Genomic DNA, 17,660 nt, shown 5'->3' with positions numbered 1-17,660 from the left:
TGAGGAGATAATTCTGGCTAGTCTTCGAGGAAGACTTCAGGATATTATCCGATCACGCGGGTATCTTTAAGTTTTAGTTCTTTGGCTCCCTTGTCCCCGACATGAGCCAAGAAACAACACATCCTACCCACAACAACTTTCGTGCCTTAAGCAATTCGTGATCGGTGGTGGCTTATCCTGCTTCGTGAGTCACAATCGTTCCTTCATTCGTCATCAAGGTGCGGATATCAACCTCCGCTCGACCGCTTGCCAACTAATACATCCAATTACCACGTTGAAGCTTCCCAACTCAACTGGCAGCAGATCTAGCTTATGCTCTCCGGTTTTTATCTTGTCGCCCCCAGTTACTGCGTTGGCTTCCACTAGCTTCCCCTAAGCTAGTTCTAATGGATACTGGAATATCTACTTACTCGCTACTTAAACCAATTATACTCTCGTACTCTAAAGGTGCGAATCGTAAAATTTGCAACAGTATTTGGCAATACAGATGCATAACATTGAGTAATTCGGGATGTACCGATATCCATGCTTGAATCCCTGGCGTGTTTCCCTAGCTCCGGTGGGGAGCTTTCATCCTTGTGCCTGATTGTTTTTAGGGCAATATTTTCTGAAATGCTTTTTGCTTCCATAGTTAAAACATCCTTGTGCACGTTTTTGTTTGTCACTCACTCTGCCCCGATATTCGTCATAGTCGTTGTCCCCTTCGTGATTCTCACTACCGTCCTGGCCCCCATTATCACGTTCAGTATCTTGCCAACAAGTTTCTTTAGGATGCCCCCTCTTTCCACAGTTAGCACATTTTCCATATCTACACCGCCCGACATGATAACGTAAACAATTGTCGCACTTAGGTAGGATACCCAGGTAGTCTTTTCCCTTTTTGGCCTTCTTCTTGCTACTCCCCCGAGTAACCATCTTGAAATTTACAATCTTTCTCTTGTTATCCCCAGATGCCTCTATAGCAGTCTCCTTTTTCTCCTCAGTAGTGGAAAATTCTCCTCGTCTAACTGCTTCTTCCGTGAGTGCCATGCTTATGTTGATAGCCTCGGTGTTCGTTGAAGGTTTAGATGTTGTTACCATGCTTAGAATCTGAGGTGCCAATCCCCTTATGAACTGTTCAATCTTCCTAGATTCTGGTTCCACCAAACGCGAAGCAACTTGTGATAAATCGCCAAATGTCTGCACATATTCAGCTATCTTCGGACCTTCCATTTTCAAGTTCCATAGTTCGGTTTCCAATTTTTGGACTTCTGTCCTAGAGCAATATCTCTTACGCATCAGCTCTTTCAGCTCGTCCCACGTCAAAGCCTTTGCAGCAGTCTCGCCCATTGTCCGAACTTGATGATTCCACCATGGCCGAGCCTCATCCACCAATAGTCCAGCTATATACGTGACCTGATGTTCGGGGTCACATTTGCTCAATCGTAAAACAGAATCCGTCTTTTCAACCCAGCGCACGAAGGCTAAGGCACCCCCGGTGCCGTCGAACTCTCGAGGTTTGTGGTCCAATAACTGCTTGTAGGTGCAGCCTGCGATGTAAGCAACATTATTCGCGTAAGGCCTTAGCAAGGCACTCGTGGAAATGTCCAAACGTCTTGTAATGTGTCTTAAAGGACTAGACATTACCGTTGGGGGGGGGTTATTTCCTGAGGTACCTCCGCTGCAATCGGAGCGATGGGACTCATACCGTGCGATGGCCTGTAAGAGGCGCTCTCGCATTTCCGCCTCTGTTGTAGGTAGAGGGTGGTTGATATGAGTGTTCCCTTGAGTCGACATCTTCCTAGAAGAAAGTCGGTTAGGTCAGGTCTTGTGAAGGACGCGAGCACACAAGTCTCTATTCAACGAATAAGACCTCAGAAGTGTATTACATATGTGTATATACACAGTTGTTATAACATTCAATCACATATTATCTCATGTATTGCACAACTTGTAAGTAGGAATGTAGCAAGTAAGCATGTAACATTATAGTCATAGCACAAATATGTAGATCAACAACGTGCTTAGTGGGGACATAGCGACGGAGTTTTTCGTTAGTCATTAGTCATAAGTATTGTCGCGTGTTTAAAGATGATCGGGCTTTCATTATCCTCTTGCCACAATCACTGTGTCTTACAAAATGCATCACAGCAGAAGGGACACAGGGTCACCCTACCCTTTTCCAACAAGTATATTAGTGTATCAAAATTACGTAGTCAGAAGTGGTCCTCAAAAGTCTCCGCAATCCCGGCTTATCATTAGTATCTTTACCCAAGCATAATGCAATCCGCATAATCCAGAAACCAACTATACTGGTGACTGAGGTGGAGGAGGAAAGAAAAGTAAAATGTTAACATGCGTGAGTCCCTCCTCGAGCTTGTCTATACATTGAAGTAATTATCTGCTCTGCCGTTCGATAGTCAAGAAATGAGCATCAGAATCCCGGGAATGGTGAAATAGCAAAGGTCAGGCGCACCAAGGAATCTTAATGTATGTGGCGGATCAAAGCATGTTGGTGATAGACAGGGTGGAGGACGTGGTGTTTTACATAAACCTTTCAGACAATATGCTGTGTTGTGATGTAGAAACTCAAATCATGTTTTCGGTTATGTAATGTTTTGCATTTGAAGTTGCCAATTGTGGCGTCAGCTCAAGCTCCAACATTCTGCGACTCATATCCTCAACTGTAGCCGATGTTATGGGAGCACTCATCCTGTGTATAGCCTCCATAATAAGAGGGATGGCAAGGGTCTAAAATCAGTATAGCGTGTTATAAGATCCATCAAAGTGGCTCGTCCGGCGTTGTAGATCTTGTAGCAAATGGTGTGACCTGTGCAGTTGGGAAAATGTTGTTGTAGCAGATGATTCGTTATGTAGGTGCTAATCTGAAGCACCTTCCCGGGGCGCGGTTATATTCTGAAAGAAAGCTATAGGCACCTTGACGCAATGGAAGTCGGTTTTTATAGGGAAAGGAGCAATGTCAGCGGTTTCGGGTGTAAAAACAAACATCTCAACAGATGAGGAGATTGCCCGATGCGGGTAGATATAAGGGGTGAAATGTCTGGCAGACCAAAAAGAAACAGGATCGTGATCACGTAAAGGTGTAGGTTCAGCAGGCGCAACATTAAGCTGACCCAAAAGGTGTAGAAGCTAGCTCAAGAGCAGGCTCTGAGTCGTGTAACGGTGTGGTGTCTCGAGCAGGTGATAGAGCAGCAGCCATGTCATTGTCGTCTTGTGTCAGTAGTAGAATGCTGTATTCCAGTTGTTTGTAAGGTTGCAGGTATCACAGACTCAAAGGAGTCTGAATGCATGCCAGAATCAGAGGATGGCTTGTTAACATGGGTCTTAAGAAGTGAAGTTAGTAACAGTGTTCTCGTCTAATTTACTATCATCGTGGGCGTCGGCAGGAGGACCATCGATAAGCATGCCAACGTAGTCACATATTGTTTATCGAGTAGCCAACCTTCAGTAGAAATGTCCGCAGGAGGAGCATCATCGAGGATTTGAGCCATCGTGTGTCCATCATCGGGATTACCAGTGATGGAGTGGTCATGGATTGAAACAAGAGTGACAGAAGGATTCTTGTCAGAGAAACCATCAGTTAAGATGAAGTATCACCAAACTCTGGTAGCACGGACTGTTAGGAGTCGTCCTCATCCTTAGCATATCAGGATCACTCTCAGTATCTGACGTAATTGTCCCTGGCGCAGATGTAGTCTCACTATCTGTGGTGGTGGTCGTAGGGTTATCAATGCCTGATGACTCGTTCTCCAATTAGAGTGACATGTGTGCCGGTGCGTAGCATGTATATCCATAGTATTTACTAACAATTAGTGTATGCGAACAACTATCACATATGCACGTACATCTATCTTAAATCAAATAAGCATGTAAATCTCAATTAATGCAAGCAAGTAATAATCCAAGTCTCACTAGATTAACCTCCCAGCCTCTCAGACTGAACCTCCTAGTCCCACTAGATTACCTTCCCAGCCTCTCAGACTGAACCTCCTAGTCCCACTAGATTACCTTCCCAGCCTCTCAGACTGAACCTCCTAGTCCCACTAGATTAACCTCCCAGCCTCTCAGACTGAACCTCCTAGTCCCACTAGATTACCTTCCCAGCCTCTCAGACTGAACCTCCTAGTCCCACTAGATCGACCTCCCAGCCTCTCAGACTGAACTCTCTAGTTCAACTAGACTAACCTCCCAGCCTCCCAGACTGAACTCCCTAGTCCCACTAGACTAACTTCCCAGCCTCTCAAACTGAGTTATAAACTTAAATTTGGGAATGTGTATTTATGCCTTTTTGTTTGTAAAAAGGTCTATTCCCTGGATCTGGACGTATAGTGTATGCAATGTAAAAGTGTTTGAAAACGTTTTCGTGAGAGCCCTGATGATCATTGTATAGACTCGAGAAAGAATCCTAGTTCGCTATGATCGAGGCTCTGATACCAAGCTGTCACACCCTGGCTTTGCGGAAGTGTGGGTTTATTTGGTGTGACTTCTTAATACCATAGCAACAATCATAACAATGCTATATGATAAAAACATGAGATATTCATCCATTAATAAAGTTTAGAAAAATCCCATTTTCAACAATCACAAAATAAGTTACAAACTTTAACATGATTTAATTGAGTTCATAAAGACTTATCAAAAGACTTTAACAATACTAGGTTTAGGGACATGTAACCCGTCCAGGAAGAGGTTACACCTTCTAAACCCTGGATAACTTCTTTATTCAAACGCAGCTTGAAAATACGTGCATACCGTGCCAGATCCGTTAGTTTCCGGAAATACATGTAGTTTGAAAAGTCAACATAAAGTTGAGCGAGTTCATGTGTAAGTGAGAAGGTATAAACCTTTGTAAAAAGGTCTGTATGTATGAAAATCCCTGGTATGTAGCAAATAAGGAAACAGAGATCACCATTGGGTTGCAAAGCCAATGATATGTGTGAAGTGCAGTAGGAAGACTTAAACCTAGCAGATTTTTGCGTCGGGCTCAAAGTCACCACCTGCCTCATTCAGCGAACTCACGGGTTGGGCTCGCTACACCCAGATAGATCTACCGCTAATGACCCTCGGTCCTATAACCCTCCTTACGCTAACCATACCATGTAAAAGTATTCGTAATCATAGTAACATGTATTTCACCCCCGAAGTATAAAAACTGAAAACAGTTAAGAGAAAAGGGGGACATGAACTCACTGTATTGCGTCTTCGTACTCGTAACCCAAATCTCCACGGCAATCACGACTACCTACAATGGTCTATTGTCTATTAGACGAACGGGTAGTGCCTTGTCTTAGTATTTGTGTTTTTGAGTTACGATTCTGGTATTATTCCAAGTTATAATATACTTGTATTTAGTTCTGGAATAATAGTTAGACAACTATTTTAGAGTTATACTTCTCAAGTATCGTATATGCGTATTTCCTTCCCAAGGATGGGGGAATTTATACATGTACGCTCTTATAATTCCAAAAATATATTATTAAGTCTCACTTAAAAATATATATTTTAATTCGTTTATCCAGAATATTCCATCTCCAAAATATACATATTTTTTCCAAAAAATATTATATTTTATTTAATACAATTTCCAAAATACATATATTTTTTTTCAAAAATATTATATTTTATTCCATGCAGTTTCCAAAATACATATATTTTTACATACAATTTCCAAAATAATACTTTTATCAAAATACGTATTTAAGAGTATTTTCCGAAAATACATGAGTTACACTTCAAGGTTCGTGTGGTAATAATAATACCACCAGTGTAACTTAAATATTTATTTGTGAGGGCGTTAGTATTATTTTGGAGTCGTAACTTCGTAGTGTATTCAAGTTATATTATTTTTACTCTAAAAATAATATTTATGTAGTTCACAAAATATTCATAAAATTCACACAAGCGTTTTATTATGTAAAATATATATTCTAAATATATATTTAGCAAGTTTTATTTATGAAAATCCCACCTCCGACACTTGGAGATTTTGTAATAAAATCATGGCGAACTTTATTTGGAAAAATAAGTTAAAAATATATTCATAACACTTGTGGTAAAAATATTTTCCAAGTGTAATATTTCTTTAAAAATTTCGCCAGAGTTTCCTCTGTAACTGGAGGTGGCCACGCTTACTAGCGTATCATTTTCTTTTCAAAACTCAATCAATCAATTTTCAGTCATCAAAATGCAAATTTTCAACCATCAAACTAGTCAAAAATAAGTATAGATTGCAAACACATGAACTTGTAAGTTGTGTAGAAGTATGTAGTAACTTTCCAATATTTTTAGTAGATCCTTCTATTTCTAAAAATAAAATCGGTTTCTTGGAAATCTCCTCTTTAAAGAAAATGTAGCTTTACATCTTCTTAGTCATAAATTACGAAAATATTTCTTTGTTAAAACCTTTTGTCACACAAGTGTTTACACACTTGCTTGTTTACAAAATTACTTTTGTTTCATGAAAGATCCGGCTTTTAAACATGGTTTGCATTTCACACTTGGTTCTTCGAAAATACCACTTGTAGATCTTTAGATCTACTAGTTTAGAATTCTATTTTACAAGAAAAATTACTTTTACACAATATCATGTTCATAAGTAGTAGAGTTCATCGTTTAACCATCTTTACACCTAACATATCACTAGTTCATGTTCCATGGACATGACCTAGCATGGTTAGATGACGATCCGTTCTACTACTAGCATCAAACAACATAAAATAACCACAACAAAACAAGGTTCACATGTTTTACACCATTTGTTTCTCTTTAACCATCAAGTTTATCATTTTTGTAAGACTTTTAGTTTTGTTTTCGCAAGTTCTTGATTTTTATCCGTTAAACTTCTTATTAACCACTTTAGACAAGATCAAGAGGGTGTTTAGAATCACTTACAACTAGCTCAAGGCTAGGGAAGAAATCAAGCGAAAACAAGATGGATAAAGCGATGTAGAGAGGTCCTTGTGATTCCGTAAGCACCGAGCCTCCTTATGTGAACTCTAGCACCTTGATATGTATGTGGAATTGCAAGATCAAGATTGAAGGATGGTGAGGTGGGTATCGTTGTGTTCGGCCGAGAAGATGGGCAAGAGGGAGAGAGAGGTGAAAATTTTTGTATTGTGATTTGTGAAGTGAATGAGGGTGAACTTATGGTCACATTTATAATCCAACATCTCTAATTACCCAATAGATTATGTGTCTTCTAGATATAAGAGACAAAAGATTAAAATAATCAAAAGTTGGATGGTGTGTTCCCTACATGGGACCGATTTGGTTATGGGGGGGGGGTAAATTGGTTAGTTTTGAACTAGTTAGTTTGTAACTAGTTAGTTTAATTAGGTGATTAAACTAGTTACTAGTGTGTAGTGTTTTGTGACGGGTGTTAGGGTGTTCGGGGACCATAACTGGCTCAGAAAAGGAAAAACAATGTCAGTGACAATATTTTTATGTTCCGGGTAAAGTCCGGTTGTTCGGTTGGTACTGATCCGTTAAAGTACTTAATAAGCATTTAAAGTGTCAGTAATATTATTTTTAGTGACACAACGAATTCCCGACACTTTGGAAAGTGTCTAGTATTATTTTCCCATGTTTTTGCACCTTACTAGTTAGCTTACATGCTGAATTTTGTTTTAAAGTGCAGGATCTTGTGTTTAAAACATGTTTTAGGCACATCCGATCACTATATCTAATACCTAGTGACGCAGTTCTACAACCCTCATTTCCCTACACTCTCTACAAGTGTAGTAAACTATTCCCGGCTCATACAGGCCTTAGAGACAGTGTCTGTCTGGTGCCGGCTATGTCAGCACGTTTACTGGGTTATCCGTTCATTGTGCTACTGTGCTTTTGTGCATCAAGTTTGTCACTATAGTTCTGTGTAAATAAATGGAGTGACAGTTATAAAGTATTATGCAAAGATAAGTATGTGTCAGAAATTACATAGCAGTTTAACCACAACTGTAAGCAAGCACAGTAATTAAGCATTAATTAAATATTAATTAATTCATACGGATACCTGATTTGGTGAGGGTTGTCACATATGTGTTCCGCGTTCTACAACTCGTAGTCATGTTTGTGCATGTTTCATTGTCGATAACCTACTTGTTTCACATTACTACGTGGTAAATGCTGGTTATGCGTAAATCGCTTTCGCTACTACTATACTATTAAACTTGTATGCTCACCTTTACACTATGTGTATTGTCCCTATTTAAATGTATGTGACAGGTGTTTAGGATGTCTTTCGCGGTGTCATGGAATCAAGCTAGGAGAGTCTAGAAACAATCAATAAAAAATCTGAGTTGTCGGAACAATGTTATTATCTATGAGAACACTGTGTGTGTAATAACTGTTTTATTTGATATGTTATGGTATGTGACATGACATTAAATATCTGGTAATTATAGTTGTTATGGATTCTCCTAGACAATCTGTTTCGCTCAGTGCCGCGGCCCGATGATTCCGCCATCGGTTGGGGTGTGACATATATAATGTTTATACATATGTTTAACATTTGTGAAAACGATAATAAGAAATTATTAACATGATGAGGTTTTAAATTTTTGGTTACGTCAAATAATGATGGGTATATAAATTTTTGATTATCTCATCTTCTTTTAATAGGTTTGTTTTTATTTACAAAAGTAGAGATACTATAATAAAGTATAGGTAAGTAGATAACTAATATTAATTATTAAGAATTAAGAATATTGAAGAGATTTTTTTTAACAGTAAACTTCATTAAAAACGGCTAAACCTCAACAAAGGCCGCCACAAAACCTTACAATATATACAACGGATAATTTACCCAACTATTCCACTCTATATTCTTGTATCTAGAGCGGTGTTTAAACCAAAGAAACGACATACATTTAACACTAGCAACCACCTCTACGACTCTAGGCGAGGAGCCGTCAAACACCTTCTTATTGCGTTCCTTCCACAGAGCCCAGCACGCTATCATAACAATGCCCCGAATGATCTTCTTTCCCCACTTAGAAACCTGCATATGATCCTGAATTTGCAGCAATCATTGAACCAGAATATTGAAGAGATATAATCATGAATATAAGATTATTTCTAATATATAATAAATTCAATCATTTAATGTTCTTTATATTAATTCACTTATTATTTATTATGTCAAGTTCTTTGGGGAAATAAATATGTTTTCCATTTATATAAACTTGAATGAGTTTTTTTAAAATAAATATGTTATTGTTGAGGTTGGTTGCGTTTGAAGGACATAACAATTATAAGTTTTAAATTATTTTTTATATTCCATATTATTTATTGCATCACACATAATAAATATAAATTTTGATATGAATACATATAACCCTAATATGAACTATACATACAAAATTAAAGAAAATATAACATTACTCATATTAAATGATGCATTTACGAAGTAAGAAATTTGTTTTGGCAAAGATATATAAATAAAGTCCAAAAAACTTGTTAGGTTACATCAAAACAGAAGGTAGACGGGCAACAATTTGTTTTTGAATACAAAATAATTAGTATATTTTATTTCAAATTAATATTTTCTTATTTTAAAAAGTGTTATCAAAGTAGAAGATGAAATGTAATTAGTTCTTGATCTAAGATTATATATATTCAACATATATATAAACACACACACACACACATATATATATATAATGTTTATACATATGTTTAACATTTGTAAAAACGATAATAAAAAATTATAAACATGATGAGGTTTTAAATTTTTGGTTACGTCATATAATGATGTGTATATAAATTTTTTATTATCCCATATTCTTTTAATAGGTTTGTTTTTAGTTACTAAAGTAGAGATATTATAATAAAGTATAGGTAAGTAGATAACTAATATTAATTATTAAGAATTAAGAATATTGAAGAGATATAATCACGAATATTAGATTATTTCTAATATATATTAAATTCAATCATTTAATATTCTTTATATTTACTTATTATTTATTATGTTATATGATTGAGGTAGCATGATAAATTACCACATGACATTTTGGTGAAATCCTTTATTATAAGAGAATGTGTTGGACCGTTCTATGACCCGAAAAGTCAGTTAAGGCAGTTCATCTTTGCGTACAAAGGCGGAATCAGTGTAGACAAAGTAACAACAGCTTTTTCCTTCAATTTCCTTCTCTATTAATGCTTTCTGAATGGATTTTGACAGAGTTTCGTCACCTAGCACATGACCTGATTTCGCTCCAATTAGTTACAAATGAAATCACACATGGGGTATTTATAGATGTGCTCATATAAGCGAAACCCCCTAGTATCTTGGAGCGAAACCCCTAACTAACCCCAAAAGCGAAATCACCAACTAAGTGTACATATGAGCGAAATAACAACTAACTGATTTCGCTTATAATGACACACTTGTCATATGAGCGAAATTAACATTCTAAAACCCTAATATCTGAATTTCAACTCCGTACAACCTTTCTAGACCTAAGACTCAATACAAACGTAGTCAACAGACATTCCATGCACCAACAGACTCCCCCTTGGATGTTGACGAAGTCTTCAGCTCCGAGTCTTCAGTCTTGGTCTTTTCTCCAACTCTGTCTTTTCATCGTAAAAACTCTATCTTCACAGGTTCAGAATCACTTCCTAGCTCCATCTTCAAACTTCCCTTTGACTATTGATCTAGACTTCCCCTTTCACAGACTCCCCCTCTCAGTATGTTAGAATCTGAGGTCTTAATCTAGTTCAAGCTTTGACAATTAGCTTCCATGGGAATGATGACGTCCAAAACCTGTGTCTCAAACATCAATCATTACAAACTTATCTCTTCACAAAAACACACAATCTATCAGTACTAAAAATCCACTCAATTATTCAGGTCCAAATTAATGACCCTGATTACTCAATTAATCTACCAAGTTCAACTTAATGACCTCGGTTGATCTTTTGACAAAACTGACTGATTTTGTTTAAACATTTTCAAACATCTTCTGAAAAATGTAACAAGCATCAAATTAATGAACTTGTTTTTTAACTTTTAGATCACTCAAACTCTATCAAAGTAAGCTCTCCTCATTCTTCAGCTCAGAACTTTTCCCGCATCTGCTTCAATCTTCGAGAATCCAACGATTAACTCTCCACTTTGGTTTGTCAAAAATAAAGCAGAAATAAAATCTTTTTGGATCTTAATAAAGTGTTCTAAACTAAGAAATGAAATACAGAAACTTAAATTGCAGAAAGTAAGCAAAATAAACTATTTACAAACTTATTTTTTATGAGCGTGTCAGGGAATCAGATCAGCTTTTCAGACAAATTACTAGTACCGTTAAGCTTCATTTCATACTCAGACTTAAACAATTCACCTCGATTGTCAATATATTGATCCATCTTAAATTCTCACACAAATTTCAATTTACTCAGGATACGAATTAGATGTCTTATGAACTTAACTCATTCATGTGTCCCACCTCTTGAATATACTCCCGTATCCAGAATCCCAGATATTCAGTCTTACAGGTGAGTATACCACAGCTGATATCTGTAAGGGGTTAAATGCGAGGGCCGTGAGAGCTCAGGTCGATACTTCCGTATACGCAGAGAGATGACGGCTTCGACTTTTTGGTGTGTCCCCTTTAGAGGACCTTTTAGTTACAACAGCAGCAACTATCAATTTTATTGTTTCATCAGCTTCCTGAGGGCAATGCTATGTTTTAATCATTTGCAGAAAGTATTATTCGGGGACTAGGTCAGAACTTCCATTCAGCAGAAGTCCCGGAATAATACCCCAGATATCACTGAGTATAAAGACCTAGTATCTTAGAATATGGGACCTTTCAAACAAGATTTCAGGGGTTACCTATATATCCAAGTAGTGTTCCCCACAAATTTCGCAAGTTTGAAATTTTAGGTTTATATCCCAAATAAATCTACTAAATGTGCGAAAACCTATCGACACATCATTAGTGAGACTGTTTAACTCATATAATCTTTACAATTCTTTAGCATATTGTAATTGTCTAGCCGATGTACTATCATTTTCCCTATATACACAAGCTCTTTTTCAATTTTCTATTGTTTTTGGATTTTGAAATTTTATCATGTTTTTGTATTTTTGCATTTTTTTACTGTTTTTGTATTTTCTGAAAATATACTATTTACATCTACTCCCCCTAAATACCAAAACAAGTAAAAAATCGAGAAACCATTGCAGATTGTTGCTCATCTTCATCCGTAACAGTACTCTCATCAACGCCAATAATGCCATCGACACCGAAAGAAGCTTCATACCATTTAGTTTTAACAAATATTTAAACCGATTTTTATCAAAAGCTTTGGTATGTAAATCAGCTTTCTGTTCGTCAGTGTGGATTTTCTCAATTCGTATCAACTTTTTCTCGAAACAATCGCGAATAAAGTGATGACGAATTTCTATGTGTTTAGTTTTAGCGTGATGTACTGGATTCTTTGTTATATTTATAGCGGCCTCATTATCAACAAAAAGAGGTGTGTTAAGAAACTGCAAACCGTAGTCGCGCATCTGTTGCTGTATCCACAGGATCTGAGAGCAGCAACTGCTAGCAGATACGTACTCCGCTTCACATGTAGATAGCGCCACATACGTTTGTTTCTTACACTGCCAGGTGACTAACCGAGGTCCAAAGAACTGGCATCCTGCAGTTGATGATTTTGAATTGACTTTGCAGCATCCGAAATCCGAATCGGAATACCCTTCGAGCGTAAAGTCGCCTTTCCTAGGATACCACAACCCCAATGAAGGAGTTCCTTTCAGGTAGCGTAATATCCTCTTCACAATAATCATATGCGAACCTCTCAGGTTAGATTGATATCTTGCTGCGAGGCACGTTGGGTACATGATATCAGGACGTGAAGCAGTTAGGTACATCAAAGAACCTATCATGGAATGGTAGAACGTTTCATCAGCCCTGTCTCCGGTGAGATCTGGGTGAATTCCATGATTTGTTGCAAGTGGGGTAGCAGCTGGAGTAGAACTTGACATCCCAAATTTCTCTAGAATATCATGAACGTACTTCGTCTGGTGAATGAAAATTCCCTTAGGTAGTTGTTCAACTTGTAGTCCCAGAAAGAATTTCATCTCCTCCATTGATGACATTTCGAATTTTTGCTTCATCACTGATTCAAAATCTTTGCATAGATTCTCATTTGTCGACCCAAAAATTATATCGTCCACATAAATCTGAACTATCAGAAGATGACCGTCGACCTCTTTAGTGAAGAGAGTGGCATCCACTTTTCCACGTATGAAGTTGTTGGCTAGTAGGTGTTGAGACAAAGTCTCGTACCAAGCTCTCGAGGCCTGGTGTAAACCATACAGCGCTTTGTCCAATAAGTAGACCTTGTTTTTGTGGATTGGATCGGTGAAGCCCGGCGGCTGACCGACATAAACCTCCTCTTTAACCTTCCCATAAAGAAACGCCGATTTTACATCCAACTGATATACTTTGAAGTTCTTCCAAGACGCAAATGCAAGGAAAATTCTGATTGCCTCTAGTCGTGCCATAGGAGCATAGACTTCAGTAAAATCAATCACCTCCTGTTGACTAAAGCCCTGAACAACGAGTCGAGCTTTGTCCCTTACAACAACTCCTCTGTCGTCTCTCTTACACTTAAATACCCATTTCATATTGATTTTTCTATGACCATCCGCAAATCCACTAACTTCCACACTCCCAACTTTTCAAACTGACTTAACTCTTCTTGCATCGCAATGAGCCAAGAGTCTTCAGTAAGCGCCTCTTTGTAAGTTCGCGGTTCGATCTGCGAAATAAAACAACTTAATGAAAATTCAGTTTGTAAAGGTGCTACTGTATAATAAAAACATGTAAGGCCCTGGTCAATTTGACGTCTCGTGCGAACGCCTGATTGAAATTCTCCTATGATCAACTCCTCTGGATGATATGAAAGAGTTCGCGGCATTACTTCGCTTGGAACATCCACATCGCCTTCCAGATTAGTAACATTTTGATTTGCACCTTGTTCACTCATTTGGTTTATTTGACTTAAATCCTGAATCTGCTCCCCCTCAGAATCTGAATCTCTATGATCAAAGATCGGCATGTTTTCAGCTTCTTGATTATCTTGAGCAACTTCATTCTGTTGAACATCATCGTGTTCACCAGCATTACTCGGACCTGCTTCATCGTCATTTGAAGTTTCCCGTGGTCGCATCGAATACTCAGCTGGGAACCTTTGCTGTGACTCGTACTCGCGCAAAATATCCAACTTATCAAAGAAATCTTCTTCTTCGTCTTTTTCTTCTCTCATGTCAAACGAATCCCACAACTTATCATAATGATAACACCATGAATCTCCTGGATTTTGTGGCGGCATAGTATAACCTTGACATTCAACATTTGCAGCTTCAATAATCCGCTTCTCTCTTGGAACGAAGACACGTCGCGTAGGACTTGAATAACCAACAAATATACCCTCAATGCACTTTGGACCAAACTTTCCATAAGGCTCTAGAACAGTACAGGGTGACCCGAACGGTTCAAGATACTTCAAATTCGGTTTACGGTTATTGATTAACTCAAAGCATGTTTTGTTGAACTTTTTGACAGTGAGAACCCTGTTGAGCGTATAGCATGCGGCGGAAACAGCTTCAGCCCAAAAATTAATTGGTAACTTTGAATTTGCGAGCATCGTTCTATCCGTCTCGATTAGTGTCCGGTTTTTACGTTCTGCGACTCCATTCTGCTGCGGAGTGTACGGAGCACTAAACTCATGCAAAATACCTCTTTCATCACAAAATTCTTCCATCTTGCTGTTCTTGAATTCAGTACCATTATCACTTTGAATTCTTTTAATACGCCTTTGGTACAGATTCTCAATCTTTTTGAACAACATCATCGAATTGTCAAACGTTTCGTCTTTTGTCTTTAAGAAAGAAACCCACGAAAATCTGGAATAATCATCAGTAACCACAAGACAATATTTGTCTCCCGTAATACTCTTGACATTCACCGGACCAAACAAATCCATGTGAAGTCTCTCCAGGGGTCTTGAGACTGAATTGACTTGCTTTGCAGGGTGTGACTTTTTCTTCTGCTTGCCTTTAACACAGCTAATGCACTCCCCTTCCAGATGATAATCTTTGACATGAACTCCAAGAACTAAATCATTGTGCACCAAGTGATTCATTTTTCTAAGATGTATATGCCCCATCTTCCGGTGCCACAATCTCGATTCTTTTTTAGTTGCTCTGGACACAAAACAATGAGCCTGACCCGTGGTTGTAGTAGCTACGCTCATATCCAAAACGTACAGATCATTAACTCTCGGTGCCCTCATGATAATCCATTCCTCAGGGATAACAAATCCTGGTTTCAAGATCAAACATTCTTTATCAGTGAAGTGAGTGGTATACATCCTGTCACAGATCTGCGAGATACTCAGCAGATTGTTCTCCAGCTCAGCAATGTAGTTAACTCTTTCAAACGTCACAATCCCGTTGGATAACATTCCTTCACCAATAATCCTTCCTCTTTGATTACCCGCAAAACCAACATAACCTCCATTGATATTCTTCACATCATACAACAATGCAGTCTTCCCTGTCATATGTCGAGATGCTCCACTGTCCATAATCCAGCGTGAGACTAATCTCGGAAGATCCTGCACATATAACAACATGATTAAAACACTTCAATAAAGATGCCGATTCATGCTTCGCGATCAAGGAAGCTCTAGTAATTCAAACTGTTTAGTCGAACATTGTGTCCACCCAAGCCTCATCAGCCTTGGGTGTAACCTTGACACTTTTAACTCTCGCAATTTGAATTTTAAAGTTTTCAGCCTTCAGAGGTGGAAATTTTGCATCATAATCAATCTGAATTGACTCCTCAGAAGGTGAAATCTTTTTCTCAGTTTTAGGTTTCCAAACTTGTTGAGATAATGCTACCCGTTTGTAAAATTTGTCATTTTTAGTTACCACATTCTTTACGGGTTCATTTTTCACTTTGGTGTTGTCATTTTTCACACTCTTTTTCTCAACAACCATTGGTGCTTTACCCTTCTCGTCAACTTTCTTCTTTTGAATCTTCACAGTTTCAATCTTAGGCTTCACATTGGTACACTTTCGTGCAATGTGACCAACTTGATTACATCTAAAGCAAGTTCAAGTATCAACCACTCAACTTGTGCCTTCAGACTGAGCCTGTGAAGCTCTCTTCTCAAAGAACTCTTCATTCGATTTTGAAAAAAATTCTTTCTCTTCATCAGCAAGTGAACTTGAACTGTTCACAAACTTTTTCTTTTCAACAAACCTCTTGTTTTGAAAATTTCTCTTTTGATAACTCTTACCACCCTGATAACCACCCGACCAATTGTTTTGATTTTTGTTATTATAAAAACGTGATGGAATAACAGGTTTCTTGTAGTATGATTTATCTTTTTCAAAATTCATTTGTCTCTTTGTTTGACTCAGACTGTTCACTTCCGACAATTCAACTTCAACCAACTTGAAAACATTTGTTAACTTTTTCACATTCACATTCTCAATTGGAAACTCTGAATCCGAATACAACTTATCAGATCCCGACATCTTGTACATGACAAGAGTAGGTTCATCATTTAAGTTGTTTTTGGATTTTTGTTTCGGAATATATTTATCCAAGAAACATCCATCATCTTCAGCTAAATCAGACATCAAAACACTTTTAGCTGTGCTCCTAACAATCTATGTCTGAACACTATCATCAGATGATAAAGAAAAAGTAACATCAATGTTCTCCGGAAGTTTAACTTCATTCTCTTCCTCGATTTCAACCAACCCAGATTGCTTTTTCGTATAATTTTCAAGAATCGGAGGTGCAACTCTATGAAAACCCACCCCAGTTCCATCAGAATAAACATCTTCGCCAGCTTTGTTTTTCCCGATGGGTTTTGGAACAATGTGTTGCAAAACAAAGCTTGCGGAGTTGTAACTGTTAAGCTTCAACCGGATTCGCTCATTTTCAATTTCAGCCTCTTGAACTTTAAGTTTCAAATTAGTGATTTCATCCAGTTGTTGGTTGATTGATTCTTCTTTTACCCTAAGCACGACTTTTAGTTGAACATTTTCTATATAAGTTTTACCGTTTCGATCATCATTATCTTTCATTGTGCTTTTAAGCTTCTCAAATTTTTCAGTAATTTGACGGTTTTCAAGAACTAACTTTTCATTTTCTTTTCTAATCCTCTCATGATCAGTTTTATCATTTTCAATTTTGTTAGTTAATTCTTTTATCCATTCATTTGAAGCTTTCAGCATCTTGTCACGATCAAGAATTTGATTCTCAACGTTTCTGACTTTCGCTGTCAGATCTTCAACCTTCTTACCATTGAGATACGTGATCGTATTACAAAATTTGCATTCTTTGATGCAATTTTTGTAATCAACATCCCCATTGACTTTCTTACCTGATTCAGTCGTTGACGTGTTTGAACTGACCTGGCTTTTAGACTCAGAGACGGATTTAGAATCTACCTCAATCGCCTTAGCTGCCAGCACCTTGTGTCACACCCTGGCTTTGCGGAAGCGTGGTTAATTTAAAAAGCTATATGAATTTAAAAACCATGCAATATCATCCATTAAATTAGGTTCGAAAAGTAAAATACTATAGCATTGTCTCAGCGGAAACACATCCTAACAACATAAACAG

The sequence above is a fragment of the Helianthus annuus genome, chromosome 14 (assembly GCF_002127325.2).
Source record: "Helianthus annuus cultivar XRQ/B chromosome 14, HanXRQr2.0-SUNRISE, whole genome shotgun sequence".
NCBI lineage: Eukaryota > Viridiplantae > Streptophyta > Magnoliopsida > Asterales > Asteraceae > Helianthus > Helianthus annuus.
The sequence above is the reverse complement of the archived record's forward strand: the minus strand, read 5'-3'. Positions refer to the sequence as shown.